The 24,979-nt window shown below is 45.3% G+C and overlaps 1 protein-coding gene across 1 annotated transcript in view; it reads left to right on the forward strand.

The window, feature by feature from the left end:
* Positions 1-24,979, forward strand: part of LOC111066398 (serine-rich adhesin for platelets) — a 37,341-nt gene that overhangs the window by 3,959 nt on the left and 8,403 nt on the right. The window contains exon 2 of the mRNA XM_022354969.2: positions 13,036-13,141. The gene's annotated coding sequence lies outside the window, so the exon portion shown is untranslated. The remainder of the gene's footprint in view (positions 1-13,035; positions 13,142-24,979) is intronic.

Below are 24,979 nucleotides of genomic sequence, written 5' to 3' on the forward strand. Positions count from 1 at the left end.
CGCTCTTTCGCTGTCCCTCTCTTTGGCTATCTTCTTCTCCATTTTTGTTGTGCGTCAAGCTGGCACGACAGGCGGCGGCGGCGGCCGGGAGAAAGTTTTTTCTCTTTCTTTGCCAAACTCGAAAAATAAAAGCAAAAAAAAATTAACGCTACAAAAATTTAAAGCTCAAACAAAGGCCAGAAAACGCAACAAAACTTTTAAGTGTGCAATGCAAACAAGTGGTTATATATCTACTATATCTCTATATAGACACATGTATTTACAGTGTGTACCGCATGCATACATCCACCCGACTTATATAAGACAACGATGTTAGAGCGAAATGGGCATTAAAAACGCATAACAATTAATTGTGTTAAAAAACAATCGACTCGGCGACGACAGCAAATGAATCAAAAGTGGATGACACTCTGCAGGTGTCCACCCAAAATCCATCTGCAAAACCAGACCCACCTCCATGAGGAAAAATGGCAAACAGCTTGACAAATGATTTGTTTTCGCTGCTGTTTTTCGTCTGTCTCTGGAAACACATTCCACGCATTGTCATAAAAGTAAATTGCTTAATTTATGCCGCAAATGTGTCGTCGAGGGGGCAGGTGCAGAGTGTAGACATGCGGCGAGGCGACACTTTCTACGAAGCCGCACCTAAGCGCAGACGCGCAGCTCTGAACGCGGTTCTTGCGTAAGCGCGACTTTAAACGCATGCAAATCGCGTGCATCGAAAGCAGCAGCAGAGTCGCAGCGGAGAGTCAACATCAGAGTTGACCCGAGGTCAAGCAAGCAGAAGCAGTGTCTCCATAATTAACTGATAAAAGCCAATAATTGAAGTAGACCCTGTGGAGGGAGGAGAGTGAGAGTTCTCCCCCAATGGAACAAATCGATAGGAAATTGTAAATAATTGTGGAAAAACTTTGAAGGGCCTGTGTTGACCCTCATTATTGCTTTATCAGCGGTGAGGAGGGGAAGCTCTTTTGACAGTCTGCAATTTATGCTATGCTGGGAAATGGGAAAATTCTCAAGTGCCTTGATTTCGTTTCACTCAGTGACGCCCGAAAACCACAGAAAGCACGAAAAAGCCACAGAATTTGGAATTCCATTTTCATTTCTATTTTTGGTGTGCTGCCACTGCCTTAACCATAATTTATCTGTGTGTTTTTGGGGGTAGAGAACTGCGAGAGTGAAGCGATTTCAATTGGAGAATCTGTTTGCCAGATAAATATTTATATTTCACATGGGATATTGATTCAACAACACGAAAACTCCATAAAATTCACACAGAGGAGATGTATCTGTATCTGCGTCTGCATCTGGTGCTGGTGCCGGTTCATGGGTGCTAATGTCATTTCAATTATATTCAGTAAAAGTAATTTGGGCAGAGAAAGAGCAGAAGAGAAGGTGAGAAATGAGAAATGGAAAATGAAAGCGTTCTTAATTGCCAGAGCAGACGACACGGCATTGTAAAATAATTTTCAGTTGTTTCAGTGATTTTTCTCGCCCGGCTTTTTCGCTCCCTCACCGCCACAATTTTACTTGGTAATATTTATGGGCCACCTCCTCTGATGCATGTACATGAGGGAGCCACAGAAAAAAAAAACAAAAAAAATAACCAATCCTCGAATCAAATTGAAAATTTTTGTGCGCATGCGCAGCGTCTGCGCACGCCAATCCAAGCCCAGTTGTATCTGTATCTGGCAGTGAGTAATGTATCTACATATATCTCGGCGTCTGCGACTGCTCTTTCACTCTTCAGACCAGTCCAGACCATTTTCTAATGTGCATGGAAAATAATTGAAAATCAAAGTGTGGCAATGGCAGAGGCAGTGGCAGTGGCGGCGGCAGCGGCAGAAAATTGAATTATAATTTCAATTATGAACCGTTGAAAGCGGAAGAAAAGCCTCGTTCACTCGTCCACTCTCGGCCAACAAAGAGCCCATTGAGATCGGAGAGCGACCACAACTGTAAATGAGGTTGCGACTAGCAGCAGCAGCAGCAGCAGCACAGATACAATCTTGCTAGGTGCCCCCCCCTGCCCCTGCTTCTGCCCCTACCACTGCCCCTACCACTGCCTCTGTGGCATGTCAATCAAGATGAACAGTAAAACGCTTCTAACGCCGCTCTCGAGTGAAATGCCAGCGCGTCCCATCTCAATCTCCAATGTACATTCTCATTCTTCAGCACGATCCCAATCTCGATCTTGGCCAGCTTTAATTGCTGCCTAATGGCCGAGTCCCCGTCCCACGTCGCCATCTCCCCTGCTATTGGGTCCGAGGCCCTAAAGCCATACACCATGTGGGTCAGGTCAGACGCATTTGACAAACAACCGACGCGTCAGCGTCTGGCGACTGTCATAAGTTTTTATAAAAAATAAAAAATGAAAAATGAGATCTGTCAATAGTGGAAGCTCCGTTTGGTAATACTTTATGAGTGCATCTTCGCATCCGTGGGACTTGCATAATGGATCTGTGATGTGTAAAGTCTTCTGCAACTGCATTTGTGTCAATACCAAATCACTTTCAATTGTTTGTGTCTGTCTTTCTGTCTGTCTGACTGATTGTTTCCAAATCACTTCGGAAGGGAGGAGCTTGGGGCTTATGTCCAACGAAATTTGGTCTGGTATTTATGGCCTTGAATTGTGGTCAAGTCGGGTCGGGGTCTGTGTCTGTGTCTGCATGATTTCATCGTCGTTTCACACTTTGGGAATACAGCGGCAACTTTAAGCAGAAGCAGAAGGAGGAGTGTACAAAAAAAACAAAAAAACTTGTCAACGACTTTGCGGCTCATTATAATTTTCGCCACAAAATCGATGACTAAACGAACGCAATCAGGTTTTCTGCCACAGCCCTCAGCCAGTTGGTTTATTTTTTTTTTATTGGTTTTTGCTAGAATTCACAATCATTGATTGCTTTGCTTTGGTTTGGTTTGGTTTTTTCTCTCTCTGTGCCTGCCATAATGTAGTGGACTGTGTAGTGGTGTTAATTGTCGAATTAACTTGGCCAAAAACAGCTGCTGCTGCTGCCTGGCCAAGCTGGGCAATCCAGTCTGAGCTCATTCTTCACTGGCCGAGAGGGTTTTATGAACTTTAAGGTGAAGTTTGCCATGCTGATGGGCGACTCTATGGCGTAGTTGCTGTACATATTTTTTGGAACACATAATGCTGCTGGATCTAGCTTTGTCAGTGCAAAATAGTACAGAATTTCTTCATTGGAGTTTTGTTTTGGAGTACCCAATCAGAATATTGATTAAATATATATTTTCCCCCTGCATTATCCTGCAAAATGAAAGAAAATATCTATCTGCAAGTATACGAACACGAATCGTATCAGTTTAAACCACAGCATAAACTCACTAGGGTATCCCATTGTTCGATTATCTTTGTGTTAGCTTGTATGTCTGAATTTCATAAAGGTTCTTGCTTCATCGCACAGCACAGGTGGCGCCGCTTGCAACTTGCCTGTTTGCCGGGCTGCCGGGCTAATTGAATTAATTTCTGCACTTGTTGCCGACACACAATGCAGTTTTTCATTCGCATAATTATCAGACATTGATTATGAACTCATTGAGGCATGGACTGACTACCACCGGCCACACAATGAATCTACTCGTGGCGCTGACCAGATTTCCTTGTTTTATGGGCCCGATTGATGTCGAACTCGGGGAGTTGATGGCGATGGCGGCATACCAGTTCCGGCTACACTGGACTGCCTTGGTGAATGTGTGCTGTGAGCTGAGCATTTGGACGGAATGGTAATGGCTAATAATTGCAAGCCACAATTTCGCAAAAGAGAGCCGCCACAGTAAGACAGACAGACAGAGAGGGAGAGAGAGAGTGATGGACAAACGACGTCAATAAAAAGTGCGCTTAATCAATAATAAAGAAAAATCCACTTTGATTGCCTGCCAGCCCCAACCAGCGATACTCCTCAAGCTCGTCTAAGTCTCAGCGTGCCCGGCATCCCTGTTCCCTGTTCCCTGCTCCAGGTCCCGGTTGATCTTCAATTTATGGTCCACAATGTGTGTGTAAATCCTCCAGAGTCACGTTCATTTCTCTCAAGTTATAGCCGTAGATTGCCGGCAATTGCCAAATCGATCCAAATTGAACTTCAAATTCGTGATTTAGTGAATGCTTTCGAATCGTCGCTCGACTTCCTTCCTTGCCTGCCACACTCGAGACAGCACGTGCAGCAGCAGTCGGGAAAAGTGAGGCATGAGGCATGAGTTTTCCAGGCATAATTCTAAAATGTTGCCACTTTGATATAGGAGGTTACTGCCCCAACCACAACCACAACCAAAGTCGCAGTCACAGCTGCATCTGGTGTGGGCTGGTTCTCTTGGACTGCAGTTGGTGTTTGAAGTTGGACTTTGGCCTGCTGTGCAGCAGCCCCTTCCAACTGGTTGCAAGCGGCACACAGCTGTGTGGGCGTGCGGCAAGTGAAAACATTTCGAAAGTAGTTTGGAAATGCAGCATGAAAATGCTGATTCTCTCTCTTTCTCTGCCCGTGTGGTTGGTGGTGCGGGGTTTATTTGGAGCAGCTTTAGTTACTCGCAAATCGCATTGATTTATGGCGGCATGGAATAAATAATTACCAGGCTTGTTGGCCTTCAAGTGGCTGAAGTGGGCCTATGGGGGGTCACGGTCAGGGCCAGCACAGAACTGTGCTGTTTATTTGGGATAGATTTAGCAGCTTCTTTAAACTTTCTATGATTTAAGCCCGTGCATGTGGCTGTAGCTCTCTTGTGACTGCGATTTATTGATTTTCTTTGAGCAGAAAATGTATGCAGCTAAAGCATAATCTATTTAAGTCTTGGTAGCCTTCCCAACAAGAATAACCCATAGAAATGTTAGATTATAAATTTTTTATTTATTCTTTTAATTTAATTTATTTTTTATTTTATTCATGAACTTTTGTAGAAGAAATTCTAAGCTAAGTCCTTTATTCATTTTAAGTGCTACTCTTCATATGTCATAGTCTGAATCATGTCAAGCCACCTTAGAAACTCTGCGAACCATTTGAAAATTACACCATGCAACGCCCCTCGAGGCATTGAGTCACATTGTGGCTCACTTTTGTTTAACCAACAATTAGGCACAATTATAGTTTCTGGGCAATTAAATATTGAAAACCCGTTTGGTTTTCGTTCAGGTTTCAGAGGCTTGCCAGAGGAAATTCAACAAATTTCCACAGCATTTCCTCAACTGAGTGGGAATGGGGAAAATGGAAATGTCTCTGCTGAAATTCACTAAAGTTGAGCTTCCGTTTACGGCACAGTTCGATTCAATTCGATTCGGCTGTGAATTATCTGTGCAATAGTTTCAATGGAAAACAAATATTTCATAATTAATTAATTTTTTTTATTTTGTATTTTTGGGTGTTGCTAATTTAGCAGCATTTAAGCAATCAGAAATTGATTTGTTGCAATTAGTGTAGATTCGTAATTGAAAGCGACAACTGGAAATTATGCAACTGAGACAAAAAGCGGTGCACACATTTTCAGTTTTAATTAACGCCCAAAAAGTATCTGGGGGATACAACGGCCTGCATTCATGGCATCTCGATTTGGGCTTAGTGTTTTGATGCAGCCTCGTTTTGGTGTTGTTGTTGCTGCTATTTTTTGTTGCGTTGTTGTCATTCACATAACACAGACATAAGCCGATTTTGGGTGATTTTCCCTATTTATTTCATTCCACTTCCTGCTTATTATTATTATGGATATGGACTATTGCCACTGCCACAACAGAGAGACCCATAGACCCACATCACTCGAAAAAGTGATGCAAAACTGATTCGCTTTTGGGACAGTTTTTGAGTGGAGAGCCAGAAGGGATATCAAAGTGTGAGATACTCTTCAATGATCTCTCTCTTGCTGATTCTCTGCATTGCAATACCCTCTGGAAGGGTGTACTGATTTTGCCTGGCTCTGTCTCTGATCCATTTCCCTCCCCCTCTGCATTCCCTCTCAATCACTGCCCTGCAGATGAACGACCTCAATGAGGTCTGCATTCTCTCAGCTGCCAGATAGAGTTGCACTTGGGACTCCAACGCCGACTCTCGGTACTCTGGGGGCGGCACTTGAGTGTTTTCAATTGCCAGTGTGACCGGCCGGGGGAAGGGCTTACTGCAGGGGGGCTGCTGTAACCCTATAGCCATTAGCATCATCTACTGCTACTCCCAATACCCTTGCCCTTCCCCTTCCCCTGCCTACTCTCTCACGATCACCATTTATGCTACTTTAATGCGTTTGGCCCTTGGTTGAAGTCCATTCAGGCCATCGACTGCAATTATGCCCTGGAATTTAGCCGCTCTCTCCTCCTCCCTCCCTCTTTGCCCTCCCTCTTTGCCCTCCCTCTTTGCCTTCTCTTTCGCTCCTGATTGATTTGCTGGTGGCATGCATGCGTGCAGGCGTTCGAGCGAGGCGTTCGTTTGTTTTTGCAACCCGCCGAACAATCCAAATATTTTCCCATTTTCCGCGCACACATGCAAGCTGCAAGGCGGAAAAAAAGAGCAAATAAACAAAGGCCTGGCATTATCAAGGGGAAGGCTTTTGGCCGAAAAGGTCATGTATGGAATTTCACAATATCTTCCCCCCCCTAGATGAATATGCATAAATCCATGATGATGAAGATCATCTCTATGATGATGATGATGATGATGATGTTCAGCCAATGACCGAAGTTCATTTTAGATCCATTCAAAGCACTGACCAACGGCTTTTGTGCCGCAGCGAAGCTGAAATGAATGTGTTTTATGCCACTCGCTCTTGACCGGTTTGTACAGCTATCGACCGAACAGCAGCCCAGCAGCGGCAGCGGCAGCGGCAGCGGCAGGAAAAAAACCCCATCTTAGAGGCAACAAGTTACCGGCTACGGCTATGACTATGACTATGGCCTATGACTATGGCTACCCAAGAAGCTGTGTGCCCCAAGCCGAACAGCATAGCACAGACAAAAAACGGAACATTTTGCAATGCGACGAGGTCAAGGGGTGTCCAGAGATTAAGTTGAGAAAAACCTACAATCCAATGTGACCCGCTACTGGAAATCTTAAGCCACAAAAAAAAAAGACGGCATAGATTTACGCGAGAGTTATCATGACAGAGGCCCATTAACCTTAGCTTAAGGCGCATGCAAAAAAAAAAAATGCTCAATGCTCAAAGCTGCCTCTGGCCAACACTTTAATATTCAGAAATAAATGTGCTGTATTTTCTTTGATACTCGTATTTACCTTTTGGTCAATTATGGGCGAAGGCTAAGGTTAAATCCATCCGCAGCGTGGGCGCCTGCTAACTCAATGTTAAAGCGCATGTTAGGCCAATGTTAAGAGCTAAGCAAATATGGCAAAAGTGCCCGCCATGCCTGGACAATGAATGAAGTTCGGAAAAACAGATATTACTTATTGTATGTCAGAGTCTTAAGGCAGAAGCAGTCGAAATTTATAGAGAATTAGAAGAGAGAAGTGGCCAAAAGTTGAACTTACTTACTCAAGACTTGTTTGTCGTTGCTGTGCAGTCAACGTTAACTGCCTGTTAATCAGACTGTTATCACTTACTTGCATGCACACGCACATGCCACTGGCCAGTGAGAAGGAAATCAGCAGGATGCTGTCAATTACAATTACGTGAATTGCATAATGCCACAGGCACAGCCACAGACACAGACACAAGGTGGCATCACTTTCCACCTATATGTGTATGTAGAAGAGCTGCACATTAGCTTTCATTGGGCAATTGTCTTCCAGTTTATAGCGGCTGCACTTTGAATGGAATAGATGCAGCAGCAGACAGCAGCAGAAACAGGAAGACTGAGTGGAATTCAAAGAATACATAGAAAGACAGTGAGTGAGACAGGGGAGAGTGAGAGAGATCTCTAGAGCGACACGCGCGGGCATAGTGCAAGCGGAACTGATCACTTAAGGGTGCCCCATGACCAGGAAGAGCAGTGCGGACTGCTGTGCGGTGTGGTGGTGTTTGGGGGAGTAGTTTCTAATAATAGCCAGACGCAAGGGGTACGCACAGTCACAGCCACAGCGATACGAGTATAGGGCCTAATTATATACGGAAAATGCAGTTCCAACTCAAGCTGTGCTGCTGTTTTAGGAAGCGCATAAATGGGGAACGATGATCTTCCATTCCATTGTGTGCTCTCCCCCTCTGCACATTCTTACAGATGGAAATGCATTTCCATGCAGGCTAAAGCGCTTTGATTGGCTCTCATATGAGGGAGTGCACACATTTAATTTATGGCTCTACTCCCCCCCACGAAAGATGATCGCAAGTTGGGAGTGTCATAAAGATTATGCATTAGAAGAAAGCTAAACCTTTGGCTGTTGGCGCTGCTCATTAAATATTCAAATATGAATATGTTACGGTAACAAACATAAAAAATGACTATCATTATGCAGGTGGTAATTGGGAGCCGAAAAGAGTTTAATTTGGAAACCAAAAAAACAGTTGAATCAAATTTAGAATACTCGTAAATTGAGTGCCCCCCAAAGAATGATTTTACCATACATTCTGTATCTTTGTATCTAAGTATCTTTGTGTGTCTCTCAGGCACCGCTTCGTGGTTGTGGTGGGGCTTGGGTGGTCAGCGAAACTGAAATATTTCGGTACTTTTGCTTTTCCAAAGTGTGCCACAGCCACAGATGCTATAATTATGATGGGAATATACATACATACATACATCACTAGGTATGGTAGGTATGTCAGTTACTTTTGCCATTTGATGCCCACTAGCCACGCACAGTGAGCGTCATATGTGTATAGTTAATTAGGTTCTGTGCCTCGGGCCCTGGCTGTCTGCCTCTCGTAGGTAGTTCTATTTTATTCATAAGCTCATAATTATGTTCCACAGCTCGAACGATCGAGTCTTGAATCGTCTTGGATCGGGCCTTTGGGGTCATTCAACTCTCGATCAATCACTCTGTTGGGCTCACTTCTTCTTTTGTTCGCAGCCGCACAACATTCGTAACTCTCCTTTCTATACAAATTTCTTTAAACTTTAATCATATTCCCCTCCCCGCCACACATCTCCTCTCTGTGTGTCTCTGTATTTAATAGCCATTATGCGCATTACGCTGTTTTCGTGGCTAATTAACAGCGCACAAAAATGCGCCCAAACAAAAAACTTTTCAATGCCTTTTGCAGTTGTGTCTTTGTGCGGCTCTTAGAAATGCAAATTAACAAAACTCTGACTACAGCAGAACGGACAAAGAACGGACAGCGCTCCGGTGATGGACAGACAGTGAAGGGAAATTCTTTGTTCGGATCCGGTTGGGAGTCTGTATCTCATGCTACTGCTGCGCAATCCGTGGCGAGGCATCTGCCAAAGGTCTAATTAAATTTGCCAAATTTAATGGCTCAGACCTGGCATTTAGGTGCAATTTGCGTTGACTCGAATCTCTGGCCCGGTCAAGGTGAAAGTTGCGACACCTGCCACAGGTAGTCATGACAGATTACCCTGCTTTGCGTCCACTAGCCACCGTCCCGTCCTTTCGCACGGTGACGCGCTGGGGGCCTTGACTCTGACTCTTTTTGACAAATTAATTGTGCGGCTAAGCAGCAATTTGCAGCAGGTTACCCCCACCCGCACCCCCACCCCCTCCCACCAATTAAATCCTGCCCACAAAGTTGCGTTGATTATCAACCTGAAATATGGCAGATTGAGTGCTGCCGTGCCACAATTTGCATGCCTCAGCCAGCCGCGATGCAGTCGACTGGAAAGCAGTCCGCAGAGCAGTCTGCTGCAGTGTCAATGATTCGGGTAAATTGACTGCAACTTCATTTGCGACACACCCGCGGAGGGATGCTCAGCCGAAACTTTTCTGCTCCATTGAAGCATTCGATTGAGAGGCTCCAAGATGCCAGTAGAAAGTTGCAGTTGCAGTTGCAGTTGCTGTCTCAGTGGCAATGACACACTGCGGCAGAGAGTCAGTCTCAGTCTCGTCTCAGACTAATCTGCATTTGAATTGCATTGGGTGGGGGGCCTTTGGTCACTTAACGGTTAGAAGAGAACGGCAACGGGTTTTTGCTCCGCCCAGCCATGGGGAGACTGGACCCACAAGAAGGTGTCATAAGCGGGTATTCATGGGATGCGTGCCATCGGACAAAAAGTCTCATACGAGAAGTTGAGAAATTCCAACAATTTTAATTATTGCCATGGTCCGTGGTCCATGGTCTATGGTCCCATTCCCCCACATTCCCCTCCCCATTTGACTACGCCACTGAGCTCTGAAGACGCCTCGACGAGTGTGGCTTAGAACCGGTTAACAGCTTTCTGATGACACTTACAGTTATGTTCAAATAACAGCCGTAGAGCCGTTCTCTCGGACTGTGACTTATGCACGACTCCTATGTAAAATCTTCGAATTCGAAAGCCAAACAGAATGCAAAGGCAATTTACAGACAAATACCAAATGATTATTGTTGGAAAGCAATGAAAAACAGATAAGTTTAAAATTCAGAAAAATATTGCCATAGAAACCGTAAAAAAACATTTTTACTTGCAAGAGTTTCTGCTTCATTAAACCTGCATTGGCAGGAAGTTTTTAGATAATTAAAAGTTGAGTGTACAAGCAGCAGCAACAACAAAACTCAGCGAGCTGCTTATACGTTCTACTTCATTCCCATTTGAGATGGAAACAACCAGTCGGAAACTTTCGAGACGAGTCACACGTGCCGCGACACTGCCATACCCTGGTATTCAGTTTCCATAAATGTGATACAAAAAGCTGAAGCTGTAGTACTTATTGATGATCAGACTGCAAAGTTTTCGTCTGATTTTGCATTCGGGGTTTTCTCTTATCTTCCAAATTGTTAAGGCACAGAATTTCGATGCGTAAGCGATGCATATTTGCATCTACACGAAAAGATAAAGCTTCAAATTAAATATATATTGAGCTTCTTCTTGCTATTTCCCTTGCAGAAACATCTTTTGTATTGTTCATCAGTTTGAAATATTTAAATTTAAGTGAAGAACTTTACTCTTTGGAAGCGTAATCCCTTGCCTGATTTTGCAACTCATTTCGGCATCATCGTCATGACCTTTTGATGGCATCCAAGCAGCAGCAGCAACAACAACCAGATATAGGAAGCAGGCGTTAACCTGGCGTGGGCTCTCCGGCATGCCATCATCCTCAGCGCCATCATCAACTGCATCTCCATTTCCATTTTCATCCCATCAACATCATTGCTGTCGCCGGTCGCCGGTTGCCGGCTGCTGTCGCCTCAACGATGAATGACAATTTTGCAAATGGCTTTGGGTGCATAATTTATGCAGATGCAACTGCACCAACTGGCAATGGAGGGATGCAGATGCAGATGCAGATGGAGCTGAGCTGCAAAACTGGCAGCATTTAGCGCGTTGACTATTAAGGCGAACTTGTTATGCCACAGTGGAAAAGGGGGGGTGAAGGAAGGGGTGCCGTGCCGTGCCATGCCCCGAGGTGCCAGTGGCAGTGGCAGCATCGCCCATGCATATTCAAACGCTATAATCCCAACGGTATTTTAATGCTAAATGCTTACTCACTCACTCACAGAAGGAAGAGGGAGAGAGAGGAAGACGGAGAAAGAGGAAGAGGGAGGGAGAAATAGAGACGAGAAAAACCCGTTTTTCCAGTAATGACCTTCGGTGTTGTTTTATTATCACTGCCGCTTCCTGCTACCCGCCACCCCCAGTCCAGCCCAGCCCAAACCCAACCAAAACCAAAGACCAACTCCATTTGAAGCTCTCTTGGAAATTCCGTTGAATCGCACAACAAAAGACCAAAGTTTATGTTGCTGCCTCGAACGAACACAAAAGTTCTGCTTGTCTCTGCGTTTGTCTCTCTCCTATTACCACTTTCGGGCCCAACTGGGACCATGCTGGCCAAAACACTTGAATGGATTTGCCAATCCTTAGTTAATTAGCCAACTGCTAAAAGCTCGTATCTCTGTAGTTTATTTTCTCTTTAGAATAATTTATCCACTGAGCATTATGGACTGGCAACTGGTGCAGAGTGCTTGGAGAGAAGTTAATTAAAAGTCACTTTCAAATCGGAATCGATAAGCGATAATGTTGCACATGCAATTTGCATTCAATGAGTGTCAGCCGATCCACAGTTCTGGGCCGAGTTGTGGCCTAGAAGGGGGGTTAACTTTTTGTGTAGAAAGTGAAAGATATTTCTGCAATGCCATGAAGTCGAAGTCCCCTCTTTGTGGGGCCACTGTGGGCAACCATTCTGCACCTGCAACTGTCATATTAATTGCATTTCAGCTACAGTCGCTAAAAATGCAAATAGATACGGGTCTGAGCTCGTTCAGACGGTGGCCTTGCAGCGGTCACACTTTACGAGACGTAATAATTGACATTAATATATTAGATTTACGGCACAGCCAATCCCCTGGTTTGCAGTCCAGGAGTCTACTAAGAACAAGTGTGCCATAAAAGCCACAGACACAGCCACAGCCACAGACTCAGCCACTTGGCCATGTTAACCTTGATGAACAGTTCTCTTTTAACCCCACTCTTAACCCCTCTCTGTGTGTATGTGTGTGTGTGTCTTACAGCCAACTAAAATGTTCAAGTGCACTAAAAACTGGCTGCAAGTGGGTCTGGCCAAGACCTGCTCGGCTCGGCTCCCAAACGGGCCAACACATGAGAATGACAATAAATATTTTGTAGCTCTTACAGCTCGATTACAGCGGGAATCGGTGTGGTGTGGTAGTCGAGGTTGATCGATTAAATGCCCCGAAATGCCAACACTTGTGAGCCAACGAAGCGACGGGTGGCGGGTGCAACTCATGAAATATGAGCACGACGTGCATTGAATTCGGGTCACTGTTAGGCCAAAAACCCCAAAACCCAGGAGGGTGGGGGCGGGCATAACCGGCGCCTCAAAATTTTGTAATTCGATTTTGAGTTATGCGAAAAATTAAATTGGCAAATAAAATTGCATGAGCGCGCGCAACCCGCCGGCCATTGAACTGCTGGCAACTGCCGTTGACGACAATCTCAAAGTTTTTTATGTTTTCTTATGGATTGCTTAATATCTCCCTTTGCAGATACTCCTACCCGATACCCGCCTAGCCGCCACGCCGCGAGAGGAAAAACCGGACAAGCCAGTCAATAGAGTGGGCAAAAACGTGACAGGAGCAAAAGTTCAAGCAGGTAAGACGAAAATTTTCACACAGAATGCAAAAATGCGTAACCGAAACGTAACTTGGTAAGCGCCTCGATGGAGACTCCCCCTTCATCAGTCGATGTTGTTGGATATCTATAATTTACACTTTCGTTGCATGTACAATAAGTGGCAGTGCAATGACAATTGGCAGGGCTGCCAACACAGACAGACAGACAGACATACGGACTCGACTCTCATGCGCCATGCCACATAAAACACTTGTAATTCGAGGCGACTAACAATGTGTTGTCAGGTGTGGAGAGAGGCACTGGGATGGCGGGGGATGGCGATGGCGATTGCTGCCAGGTCCCAGGCTCATGCAAGACCAGGAAGAAATTCACCCGAAGCCACATTGCTGGCTGGCAATTGACTGGAAATGGCATGCAAAGAGATTGCAAATGCAACATGTCGGAATAGGAATACGAGTCAAAAGCTTTAGCCAAACAATGGCAGTCGGTGCGGGCCTAAACGGGCGTTTTAAATCCATTGTGGCGCTGCTGTTTGGCACTCTTGTCTTTAATTATGAACTTTAATTGGCCGCATATTGGCAGCCACATGCACACAGGCACTCAGGCACAGGCACAACAACGATGTGTGTGTTAAATGAAGCAGAAATTATGCGAATGCCAAATGCCAACGAACTCTCCTACTCCACCGCTCTTTGAACGGTTCAGAAATGCTTTCTCGCTGGCCGAAAGTTTCTTGGGAAACTTTCCATTGTGCTAGAAGAGCTCTCGCAAAGAAGAGCTGTGCAAAAGTTTCTACGTAGCAATATGCCCATATACATATAGTATATCTAATGCCTAGATAAATCTAATTTCATAGAAAATTTATTGTACAAGTTGGCCATAAAAGCAAACCAGCAGCGAAGAGCCACTGCCACTGCCACTCCATTGTGGCTCCACTGTCACTACTGTGGTCCGTGGAAAGCGTTCATTCCCCGGTCACAATTGAATAGATTTTCAGATTTACTTTTTCAAGTTAGAAACAAAAGGAAAAACAACCAAATAAAATGCCAGCTGCTGTTGCTGTTGCTGCTGCTGCATTCGACAGCGTTTAGTCTGAGAGATTTGCTTTCGAATGATGGCAGACAATAAAACTTTCCATTTCTAACAAAATTACGGCTACACTCCAAGCCAAGACCAAAACGGAGTGGAGACAGACAGCGAGGAAACAAAGCAAGACAAATTTATCCACTTATCTGATTTTGCTGTACTCATCTCTCATTCGGCTATGTGTCTGTGTCTGGCCGCACCATTCGGGTCTTTCGTTCGCCATTTGAAAGAGAATTTGTTTTACGGGAATTTCTTTTTTAAACAACAAGAGTAGGTACATATTTGTTGGGTATGATGTAAGCCACAGGCAAAAGGAGACACATTTTCTATCCCACATTTCAATGGGCATTCCCTAGTCATTATTTTTGTAGCTGTCGCTGCGCCACCCACAAATGCGCTTCAGTGTCTGTCGCCGTCTTCCCCCCATGTGACTATACAGAAAATCTTTTGTAGCAACAACAGCATAAATGTTGCATGTCAGGGCACACCATTCCCCCAGGTGACATGTTGCACACGTGTGCGCGCAACTTGCTGCCGCCCTGCTGTCTCCCGCCCGCCCGCTGATTTGTGGCTGCGCGTTTATGTGGCGGAACTGTTTATTAATTAATGACCGCATTTCGGGTGCTGATTCTGTTGGGTTGGCCTTTCTGCCGCTTTTCAGTGGGTAGCCAATTATTAGGTGCTAAATTGTTGGCCCAGCAAATGGGTTAAACGAGCTCCAGGCATGCAACATTCTCTCAATCAAATGGTGTGGCAGTCCTCCTCCTACTACTCCTCCTGAGAAATGTGTGGAGATCTCTAATGGAGGGGGGGAAAATGTCATTCCCCATTTATCGCCATCTGTTGCAAGCCTGTTGCTGCTGCTGTTGCTGCTGCTGTTGCTGCTGCTGCTGCTGCTGCGATTGCTTTCAGTTTGTGTGCGTTCCATTTTAGAGATGGACATGGACTGCGATTTTATCCTGCGCTCGTGCTGCAAAGGCTAAATTTCGTGAGTGCCCAGATATGTTTGGGTAAACCGAAAACTCTTGAAAAAATTGAAAGATGTAGAAGAGGGATTGGGAGATCTTTTTACTGCGCTTTTAATGATCTATTGTAACCAATGCTGAGCATAAAGGGGGAGAATTTTCGTGCATTTCTCTGCTTGCAGCATGACACACGAATATTCCCTCTCCCTAAAATTTTATTCCAGCCATAATATGCACTCAAAGATCATGGAATAAAGAACATAACAAAGACAAATGACTGAATGAATGTTTGAATTTCGTATGCAAGTCTCTCTTTGTTCGTGCGTGTTCGATGCTGTGCTTCAAATGGTGTGCACTCGTGGCCAGCTCTAATGGCGTTTATCTAATGGCTGCCTGTCAAAATGATAATGGTTTTTGGTGCGGCTGCCGCTAGATGGCGCTCCGCGATAAGCAGCTGCCAGGCAGCGTAGACCGACTGGAGGAATGCCTCAATTGAAAACTGTCAATTGCCGTGGCTGCATGCCACTCCACTCCATTCCACACACACACACCTCTTTTTGCTATCTCTTAGCCAATTTCGGTGTAGGCGCAACAGTGAAAGTTGTGGCCATGGCTGCAGGCAGATGGGCGATGGCCAAGAGAGAGAGGGGCAGAGAGAAGGCCGGTCGAGGGGGTAATTAATGCCAATTAAATGTCAAACAACGGGAAAAACAAACAACTTTTGTGCTGGGCGTGTCCCTGGTGGCAGTGGCAGTGGCAGAGACAGACAGCAATTCCATTCCATTATGCTGACCGAACTTTCAAAAGGCTGCACTGATTAATTAAAGCCAAGTTCAAACAGACCCAGACGGGGTTGTGGTTTCGGTTGCAGTTCAATTGATTTAATTTCCCACGAGCCTGCCCGTCTGCCTGCCAGCCTGCCAGCCTGCCTGCCTGCCTTCAGCATTCATCAGGCGATTCCCCCAGCTTTCTACCACGAAAACAAAAGAAGGAAAGCGCATGTTGCCCCCAAGTTGCAACTTCACTGGAGTATGTGTGTGTGTGTGTGTGTGTGTGGTAAGAGCCAGAAAAAGTTATTTATGATTATTTAATGCATGCCTTGGCATGCGGCAGGTTCATTGCCCAAAGACAAGACTCAACTCGACTCAACTCGCCAAATGCAAATGCAAATTGATTTGTGCGCTTTGCCCTGCAGTTGAACTTACGTCAACCGAAGACACCTACTGGCCCCGCGCCCCCTGCCCCTTGCCGCTGCCCCTGCCACAGTCCAGCACACAGGGCCCTGCCACAGCACCCCTTTCTCTTTGCATTTCTCTCGCTCCCTATCTCTCTGCTAATTGCTTGTCGCTGTCAACATGTTGCAGTTGCTGTTGTCACATCTACCATTGAACTTTGAACTTGGCTCAGCCTCGCAATGGTTTACTGACTTTCTTTTGTTGCGCGATGCCTGCCAGAAGCGCGGCTGCTGCTGCTGCTGCCACTGCTGCCACATGTTGCCACGTCATTCATCTGAAATGTGTATGTGTGTTGCTGCTGTCTCTCATACAAAGCGCCACACGAGACCACGTCTGGCCTTGCAATGCAAGGCACTGCATCAGTGCGTATACGTAATATTTGTGAGCCTTTGTGTGCCGAACATTGCACCAGACATCCCCCTTCCATTCAAAAGATGGAATGCTCGCTGTAAATCTTCAACAATTTGTAGCACAGATTAATGTTCTATTCCACTGTACATCCCACTGTACATACATTTGCCTTTCAGTCTCTCAAAGTCCGTCCAGCGGTTTGCTTGCTGTTTGTTTGCCTTTTCCCAAATGCAATACAGTTGTCGACCTTTGGCATACAATTACATGCTGGGCCTTTCGGCAAACCGGCAGACTGGCCCTTCTCCCTCACAGCACAGCCGCCCGCCTAGACAATCGCTTTAGACCGGTGCCAGACATCATCGAATTGTGTGTGTTTATATTTTCTTAGCTGCTGGTTGCTCAACCCAAATTGCCAACTTGTTCTCGTCTCTCCCTCTGACTCAGTCTCAAATTGCACAGCTTTTATGATTGTTGCTGTTGCTTGGTTGCTTTGGTGGTATTTCATATTCTAAAACGTGCAATAAAAGTCAAGCCAACACAGCATTCAAAATCCACTAAAACAACACAGCAATCCACAGCAACAAAAGGTCTCTGCAGATGGCTGAAAAGAGTTCAACAGAAAACAGGCAGTGGCAGCCATACAGAGAGCACAATTGTTCTGGGCGTTTATTGTTCCTGGTCAAGATTGGAGGTGGCTGCAAATGAAGCGTAGCAAACCGGATAACTTGGGCCCGAGCTCCTTCCCAAAATGTTTGCAGCTGTTTGGTAACCACAAAACTGTGTCCCTGCTCGAAGCATGACTCATGCACTCTCAACACTGCAACATGACTTGAGCCTGCAGCTGTAGTTGACAGGCGAACAAGCGAACAAATGGAGCTGGCCAGCAATTACAAATTGGCCAACAAATTGGGGGAATGTGGCGCCGTGTACGGACAGACCCAAAACCACCAAAAAAAAATTATCCCACGCAACAGGTTTTTCTGTCTTTATGTTCCTTTTTTATTTATTTTTTTTGGTTTCTAATGTGACCAAATGAGAAAGAAGTTCCTGAAGTCTTTGTATGCCTCATAAAACATTTTAATAGCGGGTTATTAAAAATTATGCCAAAAGTCTAAAGAGAGGAAAAGGGGAAAAGGATGGGGAGTGATAAGTTTAGTGGGGCTTTGTCATAAAATAAAGTTACGATGCCAGCGACAGCTGTTGCCCGTTGCACCCTTTGGGGAAGAGATAAAAAGTGGAAGTCGGATGCCTCTCCGGCACAAGACGGCAGCAGGATGGGCAGCAGAAGAGTGCGTTGCAGTACTCTTTTTTAATTAAGCAAAATGTTGCGGCAACACATGTGCGTGTCAGAATAAAAGAAGCTGAAAAAAAAACGTGGCAGCAGCAGCAGCAACAGCAACAGGCAACCCGTTCTGGAGATGGTGGCACACTTGGATCCCTGGGTGCCAAAGTCCATTTCGTGAGTGCTTTTGATTGTTCATGGGTGGAGTGGGTCCGTGCATGACTGAGCAGCAAACTACTAAAACTGGGAACCAGAAAGTGACTAAACTACAGTTTGACTTTTGGAAACTGTTACAGAAATTATTTACTATATTACACTCCAGTTAAAAGGATAGCAAGAACTCTGAAATAATATTGTAAAGAAGCTAGAAAAATCGTAACAACTTCTATGGGATTCTCCTGCACTCTACAGAAAGAAATTTCAACATTTTGGGGGACTCACAGCAGTTGAGAAATGAGACCTAAAAAATTGCTTAATTTTATGAAAAACTTAAACTTAAATGAGGAGATCTGCTAATCTGATCTGATTTATTTGTAGGCGTGTCCCTTGGTGTCTTCAGAATCCCGACCACATCGGTAAATAGACTTCGTGCGTGCTTTACGTCTTCGTGACGGAGCCGCTTCCATCTCTAGCTCCGACTGCAGCAGCAGCAACTGCAATTTCGTTCCCTGACAACGGTTGCAGTTGCAACAACATCAATGAATGCTTTTTCATTTATTTAGTAATCTGCTGTTCGTCTGTTTCTGCTTCTGCTTCCTTTGACTTCCTTTTGCTTGATTCTTTTAGGCTTCTTTCCCCTCTTCTGGCTTTGGGTCTTCTTTGTCTGCGTCACGCAACAAAAACAACGACAACAGCAGCGCGAATGAAAACGAAGACGACATGGGAACTTAACCTTGAAACAAACATTGCCTGCTCTCTCTCTCTCCCGCTCACTCTGTCACTCTGCTATTTTCTGCAACACTGAATGAAGGAGAGAGTGGGAGAGCGATGGCTGGATGTGGGTGCTGCTGCTGCTGCTGTCGCACTCACAAGCATAAATTTATGTACAGCCATCCTCCATTTGCGGGATTCGCTTGATTAAAGCAGCTCCACACGCACTCCACTCCCACGCCACACTCTCTTCCATATTTCCATATTTGCTTGGAATTTTCAGGCAGCAATGAACATGAAACATTTCACCGTAATAAACTGACAGCTAAAAATAGACCCCAACTCCTCCAAGGCAGAGGTCCCACGTCCCAGGTCCCAGGTCGAAGTGGTTAATGTGTTTTTTGTTGCCTCAGGGGGGGGCTTTGAGGTTCATCGGTTTATCGGTTTATCGAGTGTAGCAGCTTCAATTAACCCAACATGATAGGCTCCCTCGATGCCTCCCGGCCAGGGGGGGCCATGACAGGCAACATTGACAGCTTGACTGGAGATTGTGAGCCTCGTTACTCAAACGTAATTGACAGCCCAACATAAGGCTAGACATCGGGCCAAAAAACCATTGGCAGAATATGTCAAACCTTCAAGAAATCAACTGGCAATCAACTGTTGGATACCTTAAATCTGTCTTGGGTGGTCTAGGAAATATAACCAGGAAATCTTTTCCAAGACGCTTAAATTCATATTAAATCTGTGCACCACATCTTGATGTCTACGGTTAAAGGGTTGCATTAACAGCTTCGCTCTATGCTGTTGGGGTTTTTTCCTACTCATACGAGTAGCAGGTAGTCGCCGGCTATGTTTATGCTTAAAAGACTTTCAACAGCCATCGGCACTACACTAATTCTCCCCCCCCAGCCACCAGCACTGAAACCTCTCTGAACAACTTCTTCACAATTTAATTGCTGCTATGAACGAGTTGTTGTTGTTGCTGCCACTGCCCCTGCTGCTGCTGCTGCTGCTGTTTCTCTGGATGTGGATGTTGCCCCCGCCCCCTGCTGGTAGTTGTTGCTTTTATTGTGGTCGCACAAGTTTGTTGTATTACCTGTTGACAAAATTGCTCTGCTGCCTGCACCAACATCCGGCAAGTTCTCGAGAGCTGCCACCGCCCCACCACCCCAGCAGGAACAGCCAGGCAGCAGCAGCAACGGCTAATGGCAACTTTGACTTGGCTTTAATTAAACAAACTTCCATCGGAGGCTAACCAGGCGTGTGAACTAGGAAATTGCCAGCTCAAAACTAATAAATATTTGGCATATACTCGCTACAGTGCTCGCTCCGGATATACAACCAGAGCGGCAATGGATTATAGCAAAAAAAAAAAACAAGTTTTTGGCAAAGAAAAAAAATAAAATTCGTTCTTTGAGCATTTTGGCAAGTTTCTGGTAAAAGTAGCAGTTGGATTTGTATCGAATTAAAGTCTTTGGAAAATAAAAACAAAATTTGTTTAATAGTTTTAATGATTATTATATTTTGGGACGGATTCTGATAATCCTATAATACCTTTTGCATATTTACATTAGGATGCCTTTAAAGCTGAAAGCCAAACCATTAAAGATATATTAGATATATGAATTTTGTAGCACAAGTCGCAGGCCTTTGCCTCCACTTCATATGAATAATTGCCAAATTATACCAGGCACCCCTCTTGAGTGGCTACTGTACTAATTTGGTTTTGGTTGGAGAGTCTGCGGAATGGCATTGAAAATGAAAGGCAAACTTTGCATTCCAAAGCGCATGCTTTGAATCATATTAATTGGCGAAAACAATGTTTGAGTTTCCCACACACAGGCAGGCGAATGGATGAAGCGGAGCGGAGTGGAGCGGAGAGTTTCACAATTACCAGAGGACTGTATGTATTTGTAAATCTAATTAGTTTGGTGGTAGGGGAACAGGCAGAACAGAATGCAAGCCAAGTGCAGGGCGGCAGGGCGGAAGGGAGGCAGGGAGCAATTGTGGCCTTGAACTTTGAGTTTTATCTCTGCCAGAGCTGTGTGGATTTAGCCGCATCATGAAGCTGGCTTATTACGATGGAATGGAACTGAACGGAACGGAATGGAACGGAGTGTGCAATCAACTCCAATCAACTCTGCCGGCGCCTAATTGGCCGTTTGCCTTTAAAGGCAACCCGGCTTGACATTTGGCTTGACTGGTGTGTGTGTGTCTGTGTGTCTGTGTGTCTGTCGCCCACCACATCCGCTCCCGGCCCTGGTCGGTGCCCGACCCAACCCAGCATTCAGAATTCTTTTGGCCAAAAACTTGGCTTTAATCTTTACTCTACTCATTTTGTCTTTTTTGCTTCTTGGCTGGCCTGGCAGTTGGGTCGGGCCTGTGCATAACTAAGCAAAAAGTAAACAATTCAAAGAGCTTTTGTCGGAGTCAACTGCTGTTTTTCATAATCTTTACGACGACGAGGTGGAGGAGGAGGGCCAAAACTCTGGCAGGTGGATATTCCACACATATATACATATATGCACATATTTCCATACATACATACACGTGTATACATAACGATAAATATATAAATAAACACAAGAAGGGGGCCAAGTAGCTCCCCAGTTTCAGCCACGCATAAATCTCACGTGCAAATGTGGAACAAACTTCGCCTCACCTCTCGCCTCGCCTCTCGTCTCTCGCCTCTCACATCTCGCACCAGCATATCCCCATTTCAATTTGGAATATATATATGTATATCTCTCCCTGCTCATCATCACATCTCTGCAGATAGCTTCTGCATCTTCTCGCATCCCATCTCATCTTTCGTTTCATTTCATTTCAATTTCGCGTTTTGCGCTTCGCGTTTCGTTTGCTTTCCTGGTTTTCGGTTCAGCTTTAATGGGCAGCAACATGTGGATGATTAAATTTAAATTTGGTTCTGGTTCCTGGTGCGGTTTTTGAGTCTGAATCAGCGGCTGGTAACCTACTTTCTGCTCTCGAGTGATCCCAACATTCCATGGATTCTTCTCTAATGAAAAAAAGAACCTGGCGGCAGCTTAGGCTGGCCCCAAAAAAATTGCAGCCAAAACAAATAAATGGTCTGGGCTGCAGTCTGTTGTCTGGCAGAGAACAGAGCACCAAGCACAGAGAACAGAGAACATTTGTGGCCGAAAACCTGTTGGCCTCGATTGGCAGACGGTCAAGCTAACTGTTTTCGGGCTGGCTGCAAGCGCCGAACCACACGGCACCGCACGCATCCGATCAGATTAAAGCAAATAAAGAATGCCAGAATGCAAAATATCGAAATGGGTTGCCGCTGGCATGGAACGGGTTTCCAGGCAGCCACTTCTCATGTGTGTGTGTGTGTGTGTGTTTGTGTGTCCAATTGGCAAGATATATGCACATACTCGTACTCGGTTCGTTCTGCCCGTCTGTATGCATGCGGACTGGGATGGGGACTCGACTTGAGACAGTGACGGCTGTCTGAGAGAGTTTGCATCGATTAATTTGTAACGCCCACTGACAGTTTTTCGCCAACTGTCAGTCAGCCAGTCAGCCAGCCAGCCAGGTCGTCGTTTCGTCTAAGCCGCTGACCGACTTTGGCCGACTAACGAGCTACGTCCTCACGGAGAGCCACCGCCACAGCCACAGCCACATCTACATCCTGGCCAGCATAAATTAGCCATTTTGGTCAGGAGTTTAGAGCTCTTGTAGCTACAATTTATGTAGATTTATTTGTGTGTAACACTTTTGCCGGCTGCTGGCTGCCGGCTGCCGGCTGCACCATTGATATCTCTTTTCCATCGCCATAGCTGGGGGGGGGGGAAGCAGCATTCCTTTGGGCCAGGCCAAGAGCCAAACTTGAAAAATAGCTTCAAGATGTTGCCTGTTGTCGGTTGCATTCCATTTCAGAGCGGCTGCCAGTTGCCATCTTCAGCTAGAGCGGCGACTTGGACAAACGACTTCTATGTATGGCCAAATGGACACCACCCCCCGCCGTCGCACCACAATTTACTGAGCATTTTCTGCATTTTGTATGCCTCTGACAGTCCACCTCCAAAGGTGTTTCACTTTTTCGCTCAATCATGCACCGGATGATTGAACACTGAGCGGTGCATAGGCGATCTCTGATCTGATCCGATCCGATCCGCTGCCATGAGAATGGGCACAGCTCTCTCATTGGCAGTGGCCATAAATAACTGGCCAATCGATGCCGCAACTGCAAAATGCAAATGAGTGAAAGAAAAATATGCAAAACAATTAGCAAAAGAAAAACCGAAACCAAAACCAAAACCGAAACAGTAACAGAAATAGACGTAAAGTAAAGTGAAATAAAGTAAAGTAAAGTGAAGTAAAGCAAACGGTAACCAAACCGCGTAACAATGCGGGGCACCAGAGAGACACAGAGAGCGAGAGACAGAGAGAGAGAAACACGGCAGCAACATTTAGCAGCCACAGTTATGCAATTGGCCATGCTCTGCTTTGCCCCTACACCCCCTCTCCCCTGTACACCATGCACTCTTCTGCCACCGCCCCCAGCTTGATGGCAATTGTTTTTTCTGCGACCGCATTGCACAAAGCCAAGATTTATGCATATTAACGTCTAGTCAAAAATGCTGACCCAAAACTGGAGACCCCCAGAGCAGCAGTGGCAGGCAGCAGTGGCAGCAGGCAGTTGCAGGCTCTGGCAGAGGCATCATCTCCACCAGCTGATGCAGAAATCAAGCGTGGCAGCAACAGCAACAGCAGCAGCAGAGGCGGCTTAAAACGCCGGCAACACTTAACAATGGGTCAACTTTCCTTGGTGTTGGCGTTGATAAATGTGAACCGAAAGCTGCCCCAAAACTGTGGCAGCAATGCTATCGTTTGTTATTGTTGCAGTTGCTGTTGTTGTTGCTGTTGTCATCTTCATTGTTGTCTTAGTGGGTGTTGCCGCATTCGCTGTCAGCAGCAGCAGCAACCGCAGCAGAAAACAGGAAAGAGCAAAGCAGCAGCAGCAGCGGCAACACTTTCCCAATTAGGCGTTTAAATACGTGTTTTGGGCCCACAAGTGACACACATATATACACACACTTATAGCCATATACAGAAGTTAATGGCTCAAAGACATAAAGCCTGTTACATGGTTAGTGTTTGGCTGCTGGCTGTAAAGTGGTGCAGTAGAGACGCCCCGACTTGGCGGCAGATCTCGGGAGATCTTGCGGAACAAATGCGATGCTCAACTTGGAGAAATACGATGATATGGCCAAGCGAAGAACATCAAAATTCAAAGCTATACTCCTACCAAGTATCAGCCAAAGAACTGCGCTCTAGAGCCATCTTCAATGGCTCCAATTTGAATAGATGCCCAGCAGAACTTATCTACATCTCGGGCACATCTATTCTACTATAATTCGTTGGAGTACTTTAAGATCTTGCAGATGATAGTGCCTACGAGAATTATCCCACAGCATGGAGCCATATTTGGGGGTATCCAATTTACAGAGCTCTGCAGCCAGCCAGGCCATAATTTGGTGGCAAATAATTAGATCTTTCCATGATATACCTACACCCGAAAATCCCACAGAAGTGAGCAATACTTAGCAGTAGATACGAAATAAACAGACATGAATTGTGGGAGACAGAGACAGCGACCAATTTGATGATTTAATCACAGAATAAGCGAGCACAACAGCTGCTCCACATTTAAGGGAACAGATGCCATGCCCCACAATAGTAATCAAAAAGGAACACACATTTCCCCCATCAAAGATAGCCACTTAATATAATTAAATAATTAAATGCGTTGAGCTTTCAAGAACTATAAGCAAAACATTCCAGCTGCCTAAAAGATGACTAAGAAAGCAATCAGAATTTATTATTATTGTTTGATTCGCCCAAAAAGGAAACCTGTTTGCCTTTGCAGTTATTTTCTAGCATCTCTAGCAAAATAAAGCCATCAATTATTCCAGCTTTCTGTCTGTCTGTTTGTCTGTGTGTTTGTCTGTGTCTTTGTTGATTTTCTTTGAATTTCCTTGGTTTTTTGTGCATATGTTGCATGTGGCATGGCTTGCATGCGGGCTTGGGGCTTAGAAAG

The sequence above is a fragment of the Drosophila obscura genome, unplaced genomic scaffold (genome assembly GCF_018151105.1).
Source record: "Drosophila obscura isolate BZ-5 IFL unplaced genomic scaffold, ASM1815110v1 contig_150, whole genome shotgun sequence".
Lineage (NCBI taxonomy): Eukaryota > Metazoa > Arthropoda > Insecta > Diptera > Drosophilidae > Drosophila > Drosophila obscura.